Source organism: Nicrophorus vespilloides, unplaced genomic scaffold (assembly GCF_001412225.1).
Source record: "Nicrophorus vespilloides isolate i.1.1-1 unplaced genomic scaffold, Nicve_v1.0, whole genome shotgun sequence".
Classification (NCBI taxonomy): Eukaryota; Metazoa; Arthropoda; class Insecta; order Coleoptera; family Silphidae; genus Nicrophorus; species Nicrophorus vespilloides.
In genome coordinates, this window is record NW_017098214.1 from 4,337 (window position 1) to 18,037 (window position 13,701).

General features: G+C 36.0%; 1 protein-coding gene across 3 annotated transcripts in view; it reads left to right on the forward strand.

Annotated features, from left to right (window-relative positions):
• Window positions 1-13,701, forward strand: part of LOC108561940 — a gene marked incomplete at its 5' end in the record, with an annotated part of 46,035 nt that overhangs the window by 801 nt on the left and 31,533 nt on the right.

Consider the following 13,701-nt stretch of genomic DNA (forward strand, 5'->3'; position numbering starts at 1 on the left):
AGCTTTTTATTGGAATAATTAGAAATTAATATATTGTGTTTCAACTAAATCTTAATTAATTTAATAAAAATGTAATTATCAATTATATAATAACTTGTAGATAGATTGCTTTATAAAATAATTTAAAAAAAATATATAAAATAAGAAATTGCTTGTTTTTTTCTATGATATTTTGTATATTTGTTTAAAAGTTTATTAAAGTTTGAGAGAACTTTGCAATTAAATGAAATTCGCATCATTTAGCATTCGTATCGTACACCATTTGTTGGTGGAATAAAAGAAAAGGGGATGCGTGTAGTAATTTGAAGGGTGCATAAATCAGAGCATTTCCTCTTATAGTTTACGACAGTGCTGGGCAAACATATTTGCATTGTGCCCCCTCGAATCCGAGAGGAATTGCTAATTGAAATTCGACTAAATTTAGCATAGCAAATGTTTACAATTTCAACAAGCAAGCATGTCAGTCACATTCCTTCCTCCTGGATCTTTCTGGAAGAATTGAGATGCTTATAAACAGACTGGACTATCGACCGTTGCTATTTGCGAATGTGAAGTCACCCTATATTTAGCCCCTGTTTTTATTAACCTTTTCCTGGCTCGATTATGGAAATTAGTTCCAGGAAGCTGTTTCATATCACGCTCTATCAATCTCCCGAACACATGCTACATCGGATCATCAAACTCAGATCTCTTCTAAATATGTTAAAAGATCCGAAGCTGCTGTTCGAAGGTCATCCTAATTTTGGACATGCACTGGATGCATATAAAAGTGGAATTGCGTTCGAAGAGGACAAAGGTTAAAATTGCATTACGGAAAGAATTGATCCGAAATGCCCCCTGCTGACACCGAACGCACACATGCACAGATACACCCCCTTCGTCAGTATTTATAAATAGAGGTGGCGCGTTCTTGAGTTGCATGCAAGGAAACGAAGTGCTTATTTATAGACGAGCAAAGTGTGACTGAGATGGGGGTAGAGGTGGTTTCCTGTTTCGCGTCTCATCACTTTTTAGTTTTAAGTGGGTTTGAATAGTTTGCTGCAAAAGATTTCGGCAATTTAAGTTTATTTAATGAGCTTCTTCCGCAGTTAATCCTGGCGGGGGGTTAAATTGGGCGGAAGACGGAAAGCGCATCAGCCCCGCAGAGCGTCGCGCAAACGGCATTTTTAATAATATTCTTACGAAAACATCCACCCCTAATCCGGCCGCAAATCTGCGACGGAGGTTCTATCGCCGTTTGTAGATTAAGATTTCCAGTTACTGCGGGTCGTTCGTCTGAAAATTAGAATTACGCTCCATTAATAATTCCATTCCATTTTTATGCGCTCGAGTAAATTCAAACCAACCCCCCCAAAACATACACTTCCTCGAAGGGTATTGAGCTGATATATCTTTGTACGCTTCTGGATCAAACTTGCAAACTGCATCGAATATCTTGCAAGGAATTGAATTACAAAGTTTGTTGTTCTACACAGTCTATACACAGTCGCCGATCCAGAGGATTAAATGGAAAATCGGTAAAAATCCCATAACTCCAAATGTATCATCCATCAGACTTAAAATGTGAATCTCAATTGCAAATTAATAATTAATTAATTAAAATATCAACAAAAACTTAAAGTTGGAGTGAAATACTTTTTTTTTAAAGAAAATACAATTACGGCTGTTAATAACGGAAACTCGTAAAAAAGTGAATGACGAAGGAGGCGAAAAATCTAATTCGATTTTAACGAGGCATTAAACTAATATCGACGTTTTATATAATCGGATTAGCATCAGATATTTAAAGTTCAATTGGAAGCTTGAGTGGTTGGTCGGATTTAGCTGGAGCATTAATCGCAGCCCTTGATACCAGCAGATGGCTAATGAGTCTGTTAGACGTGTTTACGTATGGAATGTGCGGTGGCGACGTCAGTTGGGATTTTCGATTTCGGTCGCGACCCGGTGTCTTCCTGTTGTCTCTGCAAACAACGGGATGAACGCGCGATCACAGCGAAAGCACACCATCAGAAGTCCGAACTTCCAATGAGGATTTACTTGTCGTCGGATTAAATGGGAACAAATCACAGACAATCGACGCGCAAAAGTAGCGATAAATACAACTAGTCTAAATCAACATTATTAACAACATTTTAACTATATAAATAAACTATTTGCTTTTGGCATGAGATGTTATATAAACACGGTTACGGTTTTGACAGCAAAAACCGAGACACGACTCTGCCTGAAAAAGGTAACATACTGAACATGTCGGACCTCCGTCAACAAGTTCCATTTTACCTGACAGTCGCATCAATTTTAGCCCTAGACATGCGGTTTCTAATGATTTCGTATGAAAAAAAGAAACTAGTCTATCTTTTACCGCAATTTTCTATTTATAAATTACTTTAATATTTCAATTTGAAACGCTTCAATTTAAAAAATCTTCCATTATTACTTATAATTTAATTCATAATACTGAAATACAAATTCGCGAAAAGAAATTGAAGCAAGATGTCAGAATTTCACACACAAGCGATTGTGGTTGTCAGAAGTTAAACATTGAAAGAGTTTTAATTGGTCGATAAATTAAAGTTTCGGTTACCGTGTGCAATTTCTATTAATATACTTCTATTGATAAAAGCAACATAAGGAGAAAATATGTAGAGTGCAAATAGCGCGAAACCATAAAATATTCTGTTTCTGTGTGTATAGTTGGTATAGTCGTAAAAATGGTAATAACTTAAAACAAATAAATTAACCGTCAGGAAAGCAACTTGTAGCCATGCATATTCAGCAAAATAAGTAATAATGGAACTTAATTACACTAATTGCCTTTTATGCTTTCCCAAACTTGGAGAAAACTTGTTGTATCACCGTTTCGTCGCAACTTTACTATTACATCCTTTCCTTTTACCTGACCATTTATTTAGTAAATATAGAAATTTTCGAGTTTGATTTGAAATTTCTAGTTTATTAATTAATGTAATTAAAATAAGAGATTCAACTTTTGCAATATCAGATATAAAAATATCACAAAATCAGAAGTGGTAATTACATACCTTTTCGGTCGAACAAAAACGAGTTCAAGTACGTGCCGCGAAATCGCATGCAGGGTATAAAACGCAATTTCTATTGAAACACGTATTTCACTTCTTTTTTTTCAACTTTTCTTTGGGTTTTTTTGTTTGAAGGGAAATGAAATTCTAGCGTTTCGATTTTATTATGTCGAATGATTTAAATTAACTAAGATAATTAATATAATCTTTATTTTTTCCTATGGCATCTCGAATTAATTGAGCGGTGATTATATAACATGCGGGATAATTAATAGTGTCTCAGGTGTTCCGTGTTAAGTGTAATGTGGAATTAAGTTGGTTAGTAGTTTCGGTAGGCGTCTATGGAAAGCGAGTTGAATGGTAAACGCGCGATTGTTTCCCAACAATTACCGCAAAAGTTTTCGGGGTAGCGGCGGCGGCGCGCGTACCGTTCAAGAGTTACGCAATCCCGTAATTATTGGGTTGCGGGGGCGCTGTGGTTGTGAGGGTGAGAGGTGGCATCTCCGAAATCCGTAGATGAGGAGAGAGAGAGAGAGACCTGGTTCCTGGCCTGGTAATCGAGTTCCGGTTACGTAATGGCATTAAGTGCTCCGATACAAAGTAAATAAAGTTTTGCTCGACGGCGAAGGAGGAGGGGTGACGGTGGTGATAAAACACGAGCAACGACGAGAACATATTGTTCGTAGATTAACCTCTGCAAAGTTTATATTAATGGAATAAAAGCGGAAGTAAACAAAATCCGGGCCGGAAGTGGATTCCGCACATCGATGCCGGCACCAAACCCGGCGCCTCTCTGTTTCTCTCTCTCTCTTTCTACCCATCCCCGTGGAAATAATAAAAATTGAACTCGTTGAACGGACGAATGCACCGAAAAGGAAGAGCAAATACTATCGATATTGATACAAGTACAAATGTATTTAACTCAAATAATACTTTAATTCGGATACAAAGTTCGTTTCGAAGCCAACTTCAATATTTATACAGACCGTTTCAAACAATGTTCATATATACTAAACGACAGTTTATCAATTACATTACGTTGGGTAAATCACAAATCTAGGTTGAAATTCATTTTGAATTCATTAATATAATAATAAGATTTATTGCAACAAACTTAAGAAAATAACATAATAAGAAAATTAAAACCAAATTGATGTGGTGCAAAGGGAAATGGTAATATTTGAATATAAAATTTGTAAAGAAATTTAAATAATGTTTTTCAGGAAACATATGTTGTTGCCATAATGATGGAATACACTGACAGATCCATTCAGGAACTTTCGGTTAATAAATGAAATTTTTTTGCAAAATACGAGTGAGGGGTACAGAGGGTTCGATTTTCAAGTTAAAACGCTATTTCACGGTTGCAAATTTCCATAATGTTTGCTATTTACATAATCGCCAGCCAAATTGGGGTATTTGTCATATCAGGGTATACGTTTTTCATCCTGTCGTCGCGAAAGCTTTCACCGCAACTGCTTTCACCGCATAATAACTGTTGGACCTCTAAAATAATCGTAAAAATCGGTATAAATCGTAGATATCTTGTAACAAATTTAACATAATGCTCTTATAGAATTGAATATGTTTTCAATAGATATTGTAAAGTGGTCTTATTTGCTTTTACCGACGTTTATGGTTTACAAATTATACACTTTCAGCAATTTAATCTGTTTTTAATTAGATAACTGGCCAAAGGTAGGGGGCGCAGAAATGGGGGGTCGCTTGTGGATTTATCGGCGCCAGGTCTGTAGCCGTCGTAGTGACTAAATCGATATAATTCATGTCGCCACTTACCCTATAAGGGTGGCCTTTTTCGCCCACCCCCAGCGACCATTAACATTTTAATAGCATAATATAAAGCTGCAACATCAGCACTTCCCGCCACACAAACATCAATTTCCCGAAGAAATTCAAAGATAAAATAATAAGTATCAAACATTCATTTTCCCCCTACAAATGAAATAAATAAAATACACTCAAATATAAATAAAATTCATATAAAACACAAATCGATCCAACGGTAAAAAATGATTCACTTCCATTATTTTCTACAGTAGTATAGTCATTAGGCTTTCCTATATTTTCCCAGTAAAAACGTTGGTAATTAAATTTCAGCAAACCGGTAAACGTCAATATTTAATTTATACACAATACCAATTTTATGAATATTCATTTTAGCAACAATAAAATAAATTTGAAACAAATAAATGTACAGAGGTTAATTTTAATAGATGTTAAATGTGTATGGGATATAATGGTTATCCTCGGAGGCGGAAAGGAACAAGAAAGTAAGTGTCGTGTTAATGGAGCCGACGCATCCGCCCGATTAGTTTCCAATAGGAGCGGAAACGCCGTTATGAAATTTAACGGAATATTAATAATATTGGAGCTGAGGATTGAAGGGTCGAAGGACCGTGCGACGCGTAGTGATATTTTATTTAGATTTATTATACGTTTCCCATTGCCATTCGCCGGATTTATATTTCATTGGAATCCATTTTCCGATCGAGAGGCAAATATTTATTGTATTACCAATTTATACCCTATCGATGACCGTCAATCATACCTCACGACTATAGATGTCGTCCAAGTATATTGATATAGACATTATTATCATTGACAGTATTTACCATTGGTAATAATAATCCTAGTTGTTTATTTTTTATTTACAAATTTTAGTTTGGACAAAAATTGACCAAAAGTTTTATATTTATAAATTTAAATGTTTACTGTTAAATAAATTCCTATACCAAATCAGCAGAAATAGATCCTGAAAAGTATAGAAGAACCTGTTTTTGTGCGGTCCTTTTTTATGCGATTTTTGTTATGCGGTATATGAAATACAACCAATTCCAATTCATCACAAAAAGATGCGCGTTTTGGATTAACACGAGTAGCAGTGCATATGTGTAATTGAATTATTTATTTTGTTTGTATGCACTTTCTAATGTATTTCGTAAATCTTTGACGTATTTTGTAAATGACGAAAGTTTGTACTGTCCCAGCGCATCTACGAAAGTTGTCTTGTAACTCTGAGCGAGCGGCGTAATAATAATTTAAAGAAATTTGCCGGAATTACAATAACCGTATCCAGCAGAAAGTAATAATTAAGAGATTAAGGAAAGTCGCCGTAATTTAAGCAGCTGGGACGGACGAATTAAGAGCAAAAACTTTAATGCATCGCCGAATCCTGGAAAGTAGAAAGTTTCGGTGCGGATATTTACTTGGCGATTGTTTCAAGTTATATAAATTGCACGCATTCTTCTGCGCCCCACGCCTCCCCGACATCCCCTAAATCCTTCGCACCCTTACAGGGAGGATTAATTTTTCCGAAAACCAAAAGTTTATCTCTCCATGAAAAAAATAAATAATAATAATAATCATCGTCATTCCAGCTAAGTTTTTAGCTGACAGTTAGTAGTGTTCGGTGAGTTATGCCCTGAAGAGAGGGGTTGGAAGGGCTTTTTGCACGGCATATGCAGCATGAAATATTAGATAAGGCTAGGCCCCCTCTGGTAACGTGATTCCCGTAACCGTAACTGAGCTTTCGCCGCAATTTTCGCCAACCCCGGATCCTTCCCTCAGATTTCACCCCACTCTTTAGGAATGCTCTGCATTCATGAGTCGGCACAGCTGCGTGCCGAAGCCCTTCAATTCTTTATCCACATTTGCTAGAACCAATAAAATCAATTTCCTGGAAACACCAGATTAGGTTAATTTCTCTTGCATGTTATGATTTTAAAAACATAGTCAGATACCGGTATCCTCCGACTTACGAACTAGTTCCGTTCCAAAAGGTTGTTCGTAAGTCGGGAGAAATTAAAAAAAATCAAAATATACTTATCTTACCACACTTTGTCTTGGTTTTTACTTTTATATTTTAACAGTTTGGACAGTTAATTCTTTTATAACTTTATAACAAATTAAAGCTTTTCGAATTTTGTTCGTAAGTCCGGGAGTTCATAAGTCGGGGTATATCTGTATAAACAAAATAAAATAATATATTTTCAATTAGAGAATAAACACATTTCACGATGCTAAAGTTTACGTTTAAAAAGAAAGCTTTCCTTTTAAATTTTCTTTACTTTTCGTTCTTGTTTTCCGTTTTTCGGTCGCGTTTTCTCTCTTTATTTTATTATAACGTGCAACTTTGAAAGGGCTTTTTTTATGATCTATTAACGACCGCGTGTACGTGACGTAGGGGTGACCCTACGGCGAGATAAGGTATAATCGAGTCGAGTGAATTACTCTGATTACTTTCAAAGCTTGCATATCAAGCGCTTTAACTGCCTGCGAAATTTAATAAACGGCGGTCCAGTATTTCTTAATTTATAATAGATCCAACGGGGTCAATGATCGTCGATTTTTTTCATACCTGCTGAGGTATGATCCAGAAACGAAATTCACTTTGTTACAAACATCGATCGATCTGTACGGCATAGCATCATCACGGATCTGTAACAATATTCATGATCTCGTTCCGCTGAAAATATAACCATGATCCGGGGATCTCCAAGTAGATGTTGAACAACATCTCTTCGCTATACTTCAGCGATTCGATAGATTTACATGCAAGATAAATTGTATGTTAATTTTACTTTATATTCCATTTTATAATAATAAGTACCACAATTTAAATAATTCTCGCATAGTTTAAAAAAAAAAACAAGGAAATAGTAAATCTTAAAACAATTGTTGAATGGCTTTCGTTTACAGATTAATCAAAGTGAGATGAAAGTGGAAAAGTTATTGCCTTTCGCACGTTTGCGTGTTCGTAAATTTTCCTGTTGGAACTCTCGAAACTTTATCGATTATTTCGCGAGTTTCTTCAAGATTTTTTTTTTTTAATTAAAATAAAATCTAATTTCGTATGAAAAGACTTTCTAGCGATTTTCTGTATTATTAATTAATGTCTGAAAATCTTCTGCATTCAAAAGTTGCATTGAAGTGAAACAGGTGAAGGGAGGCAAGAACAAGAAGAAACAAAGTAGCGTCGGAGACAAGGCAAGGGCGACGTAAATAAATAAATTGGATTACTTGGAAATCGCTAACAAAAGAAGTGTCAAGCAGTAGCGATTTTTCTTTTCACTCCTCTTTCAATATTTGAGATCTCAAAGTATTTAGAAATTCCCTCGCAGAAATCCATCCGCAATATAAAGGATTATACGAAATGTAAGGAATAATAAAAGTATATACAGAAAGGTACATGATGAGATATGTAGGTGTAACTAATCTTGTATTATTTCATGGGTCGCCTCTTCGGGGATTGGGGGCAGGATTGGTGTTGCAAGGGTGGAGCGAAATGGGACGAAGGAATCAATGTTACGTAATAAATTTATCGAAGTGCCTGTTCGCTTCCTGAGGGAGGGACGACATTTCGTGGATTATCACTCCCGCCACTTCCACCCACCGATCCCTTTTTTCGCAGCTCAATAATGCATGAGCGTAGAATTATAAATGCGGACTGTTACGTAACGAACGTCGCTGTACCGTGACGTTCGCCGTAACATCTATTTCCGGTGACGTAATGCTTAATGAAATCCACCGGCGAAGTATTGTCATATCCGTCAGAGGTCTGGATTTTGTACAATGCTAATATTGCTATAACTTTCAGTTGTTTAATACTAAATCTGAGTTATAAATGTATAAGAAGATATTATTATGTATTAAAATATACTAGTAAATAGAAAATAGTTTAGTTTTCTCTCTTGTAATGAATGTATAAAATGCAGGAGATTTATTACTTTACAATTGTACTTAAAATTAATAAGGCCGTGATGTTTAAACATCACCACCGGAACCATCTTTTAACTAAATAAATAATCGCGCTAGGGTTTCTCGTATTTATTTTTCATATTCTGCAGGATGAGGCTCGTCCTCTTCGCATTCAGCCAATTAAGCGAATTACATTCGGAAGAGCCAAAGCCTCGGACGAGCCGGAAGCTGCCTGCATCCGAAATATTACGGATTTTGCAATAGAACACAGCGACTCGACCAGAGGAGGAACTGCACAAAGGAGGATATTCAAGCCGCCGCAATCCTAGCATCATCATCTTCCATCTGGAGTTTTATTTTCCTCTTTTCCTCTTCTCTTCTCAGTCAAACCAAACAAAACGAAACCATACCAAACCAAATACGCATAATATGCCTAAAACAAGCTAGTCAGTTATTCATCCAGAGTCTCGAATCCTCGAAACGTTATTAATAATGAACCGCAGTCAAGATTCGAGCCGCCTGCTTTGAGTCTACTGGTTAATTTAGCCAATTTGCACACCGCACACCGCACTCCGCGCCAATACGCCAACTGCCGCCATCAAACATTCAACTTATAAACTGCTCGAGGCGGAAGTTGTTTTCACCAGCCGGATGCAAATGTTTATTGGTCCTGGAAAAATATCGAGTTCATTAACGAAGTGTGTTTGCCTTCCTATGCGAGTTGTGGTACCATCGTAACCGCGACTGGTTTTCCGGGGATATAACTATTTGGGTTACACGCCTCGTCTACTCCAAGAATTCATCATGTTGAATCCACGTAACAAAACTGTATTACAAAGATATGTAACAAAACTCAAGTTGAAAAATAAAGGAAATATTTATTTGAAAAAATGTTTATAACTCGCAGTTCAAAAATATGATGAATACTTGAATAAAACAGTAGTAAATCAAATACAATTTGGAGCCTGTAGCTATGTGAAACGAAAATCAATACGGTCGACTTTCAGAATTGATTAGCAAATGAATTGGTTAATTAATACGAGAATAAAATGTGAAATATTCGTTTAGCAATGTAAAATTCATACGATTGTTTCCTTCGTGAGCGTGAGTTGAATTCTATAATTTCAATAATGAGATTAATTAGTGGATGTGAAGTTACAAAATGTAACGAAAAATGTTGCTTATTGAAGCAGTTTACATACATATCTAATATTGTTGATGTAATATAGTATATTGGATATACATAAGACCAAAGTTTATGGACAATATCATAGACGCAACATCAAATATCCATTAACCAATAACCGAAACTAATATTAGTTTGAATTATATTAGATGTTAGTATGTTAGATCTTTAGAAGTAGAATTTAAACTCAGTAAAAACAAAGCAACAACAAATAAGCAGTAAATTCGGGACGACTCTGAGTATAGTTTTTGTTAGTACTATACGTTCCCAGGATTTGGATAGGTCATCCATCCTTCCATAGAAAACATTCCACTCCACCGACCGCTTATTAGGAAACTTTTGCGAGGGATATTTCTCTCTGGGGATGAACCGAACTAAGTGCGCCGATTAGCTTCTGCACAACCCCATTCACGATTGGGATAGGTGTAGTCTTGGACCGACTTTGCATCCATTATGTCATGGATTAAGTAGGTTACAGTGTCAGGAAATCGACACAAATTGCTCCAATTATTACGAGCACTTTCGCCGTACCATTATTCATGCAAACAACCCTCACGACATCCAGGTTCTACAACAACACAATCACAATTGGGAATCCAGGAAGGAATTTGAATATAAACAAACCTACAAAATTAATAAATTGTATTTTAACTATACTAGAAAACTTACTTTATTTTACTTTTTTTATCGTTCACTTAAGTTTTATAATGATACAGTGACTTTTTTCTGTAGTAAAAATTATGGTCGAAAGAATAGAAAGTGCATCGAAAGTCCATTTGGCATAATATTGAATTCGCTATAAAATTCACCTCAAAAAGTTATTATCGCTACCAGTTTTATAGCTTATAAACGGGTCCAATTTTATAAACTAAATTCCGCATTTCAATGAAACTTAGCAGCTCTACAACATGTTACATAATTCCATCGTTTGGATTCCGAAACAATACAACAACTTTAAATAGTTAATAATAGTAACATTTATTACTACAAACTCAAAGGGTTACCAACCATAGGTAAATGACATTCAGTAAATCGAGAATAAACCATAAGAAAAGATCGGTTCCAGGAAACTGATTATATATTTCTTTTGTACCAAAAGCGTCTATAAACGAATTGTTTTTCTTTTCTACGTGTTACCTTATTTTTTGTCTTCATTCTCAATTTTTTTCCCCTCATTCGGTTTTCATCTTGTTCACGGCGCCCAGCCCCATCAGTGTTTCTTCCTCGTCTTCGTTTCGCTTCCCTTTAAATAATATAAAGGGAAACGAGATGGCCTTGGGCCTATATTCCCTTCTACGGAATCTAATGGATTTTTCAAATATAAGAAGCGACGGCATCTGAGGATGTATATAGATACATTAAGATAGTTCGCATCCTTTTGCAGCATGGAATTATATGCTTGCAGTATGAAGTTAATTGAAATGGAATGCTATCGATTGGTGTTTGAATTGCAATATTTCGTGTATTTGGAGATTGTTTGAAGATGCACAGCTTAAGAAGTATTTGTAATGTCTGACAATTTGAGAGTTTTCAAATTATAAGAAGTTATAAAAGTTGCGCAAAACCCTGGAGGTTGTGTCTACTGTAAGGTCGTGGGACACGGTAAAATATTAAAAGGCTTCTGATGAAATTGGACAGCGCAGGGAGCGAACGGTTAGCGAGAAAAGGGGACCGATGCGCCGGAAGCGACCTTTGGGGGTGAGTGCGAAATTGGTTGTCGGGAAAGAGGCGAATGGGTCTAGGATACATAGCCGACGCCTGGGCGCCGGCTCCTCATCATCCACCAATTACACCAATTATCCAAGATATGTAACGATCATCGGATGAATTAGCATCGGCACCTACCGGATGAACGAGTCAAAAATTAATCACGATTCTCGATTACCCAACGAATATTGCCGTCATTATTCCAAATCAGAAACCATTATAGTACAATTCAAAAATGGAGTAGCAATCATCTTTATAGAAGTATTGAAATATCTAAAATGCACTTTTGATGAATTTGTCGCACATCCTTTATGAGATATAATGAAAAACGTTTTTTTTCAAGATTGACAGTGAATATTTAGCTTTAATTTGGGTAGTTAATTGGATTGTCTATTGTAGAAGACCGATGGACAACCTCAAGAAATTAATTGTAGCCTTCGAATCCACTTCGACTGATGGAACATTTTATAGGGATGAAAAACAGATCGAGGAGAGCCAAGACAAAAGGTATTTGCAGCCCGCTTCCCAGACAATTATAAATCACTACAATATTCATCACTCCACCACGCAATCCCGACTAACTAATACTAATACGTCTATTCCGTTACGTAAACGGCTGCGTTCCGGGACCACTCTTTCACCGCATGCGAACCTAACTCGAGCAAACCAAAGCTAACCTAACCTAACCTATTCCAATTCCGGTAACTGCATTGAATTTAATTGCCTCCAATCTCCATCTGAACATTCGACAAATCTTGAATATTACAGAACTAATTTACTTTGGAAGTGATGAACTAATTATCAATTAAATATAATTTCATAAATTGATTAATTATAATTAACATGTTCCGAATGAAATTAATAGAGTACACGTATTCTCGTCGAGCGTGAATGAATTTTGCGAAATTATTGAAAATATTTTAATCGATGTGCAACACATATTAACTATTAACGATATGTTTATTATGAAACTGTATTTAATTTAATTACTTCGCACTCGAACATTTGACACATATCGAATGCCAATTATTCATAGATAATCATTTTATTTCAATATTTTCCATTAGCGCAATAATTATTATTAATATTAAAACAGGAAAGACGTAGTTCGATAACCTTTTGACCCAAATTTAACCTTTGACTCAATAAAAAATTCTAAATAAAGAAACAAGAAAAATTTAAATAGCTATTAGATTATAAATAACTGATGTATTTTCATCATTACAGAAATTACAAATTGTTCCTGAAAATAAAAACGTAATTCAAATTGCAAATGCATACGATGTACAAAAATAGACGTTGCTACAATTTAAATATTTTTTTATTGTTGAACTCTTACATGATTTATGATAATAATCATGCAATTCTATATGAATTATATTTTTGTATGGAATGTTTCTTGTAATTAGTGTAAATTTCTAATGAAATCTCCGATCTGAAACTTATCGAAAGTGGAATGTTGATAAACGCTTCTCTGCGGGTGGATTTAACCCTGAGTATGTTTCTGGAATTGATTCAGTGGGATCGTGATTTGATGCGTTTGGAGCCGCTATCGAAGTCGTCACATCACATTAGATTACAAAATACACGATAAGACCCTCGTGGCTTGGTGGCGATTGTTATCGCCCTTCCACCTCAAAAGCTGAATGCAAGGGCGGACTTGGAGTCGGTCGTGAGGCGACGGCGGCGGAAGGGAAAACCAGAAGCCGCCCCCTTGGTGCTCCGAGGGGCCGATCGAACGGTCTCATGCATGCTCAGCCCAGCAACTAAGGGCACAGAAATGCCCTCGTAAAATTTATTGATTGACCTGTGCATGGTTAGCGCGTTGTGAGCAAATTATATGCTTTTTTTTTTGTTTCATTCACTTCGTTCTCCAAACAAAACGAACGATAGAGAAAGAAAAAAAAAGCAAATCCCCCATGCACCGCTCCGCGTCTCTAGTTCGAAACAATCGTCGGATTATAAATTCACTTTCGTTGCTAAACACTGTTTCTACTTGTTCGTTATGTTGTTGTTGTTGGCTGTCGTTTTTTGTACCATTTTTCGGCAGCC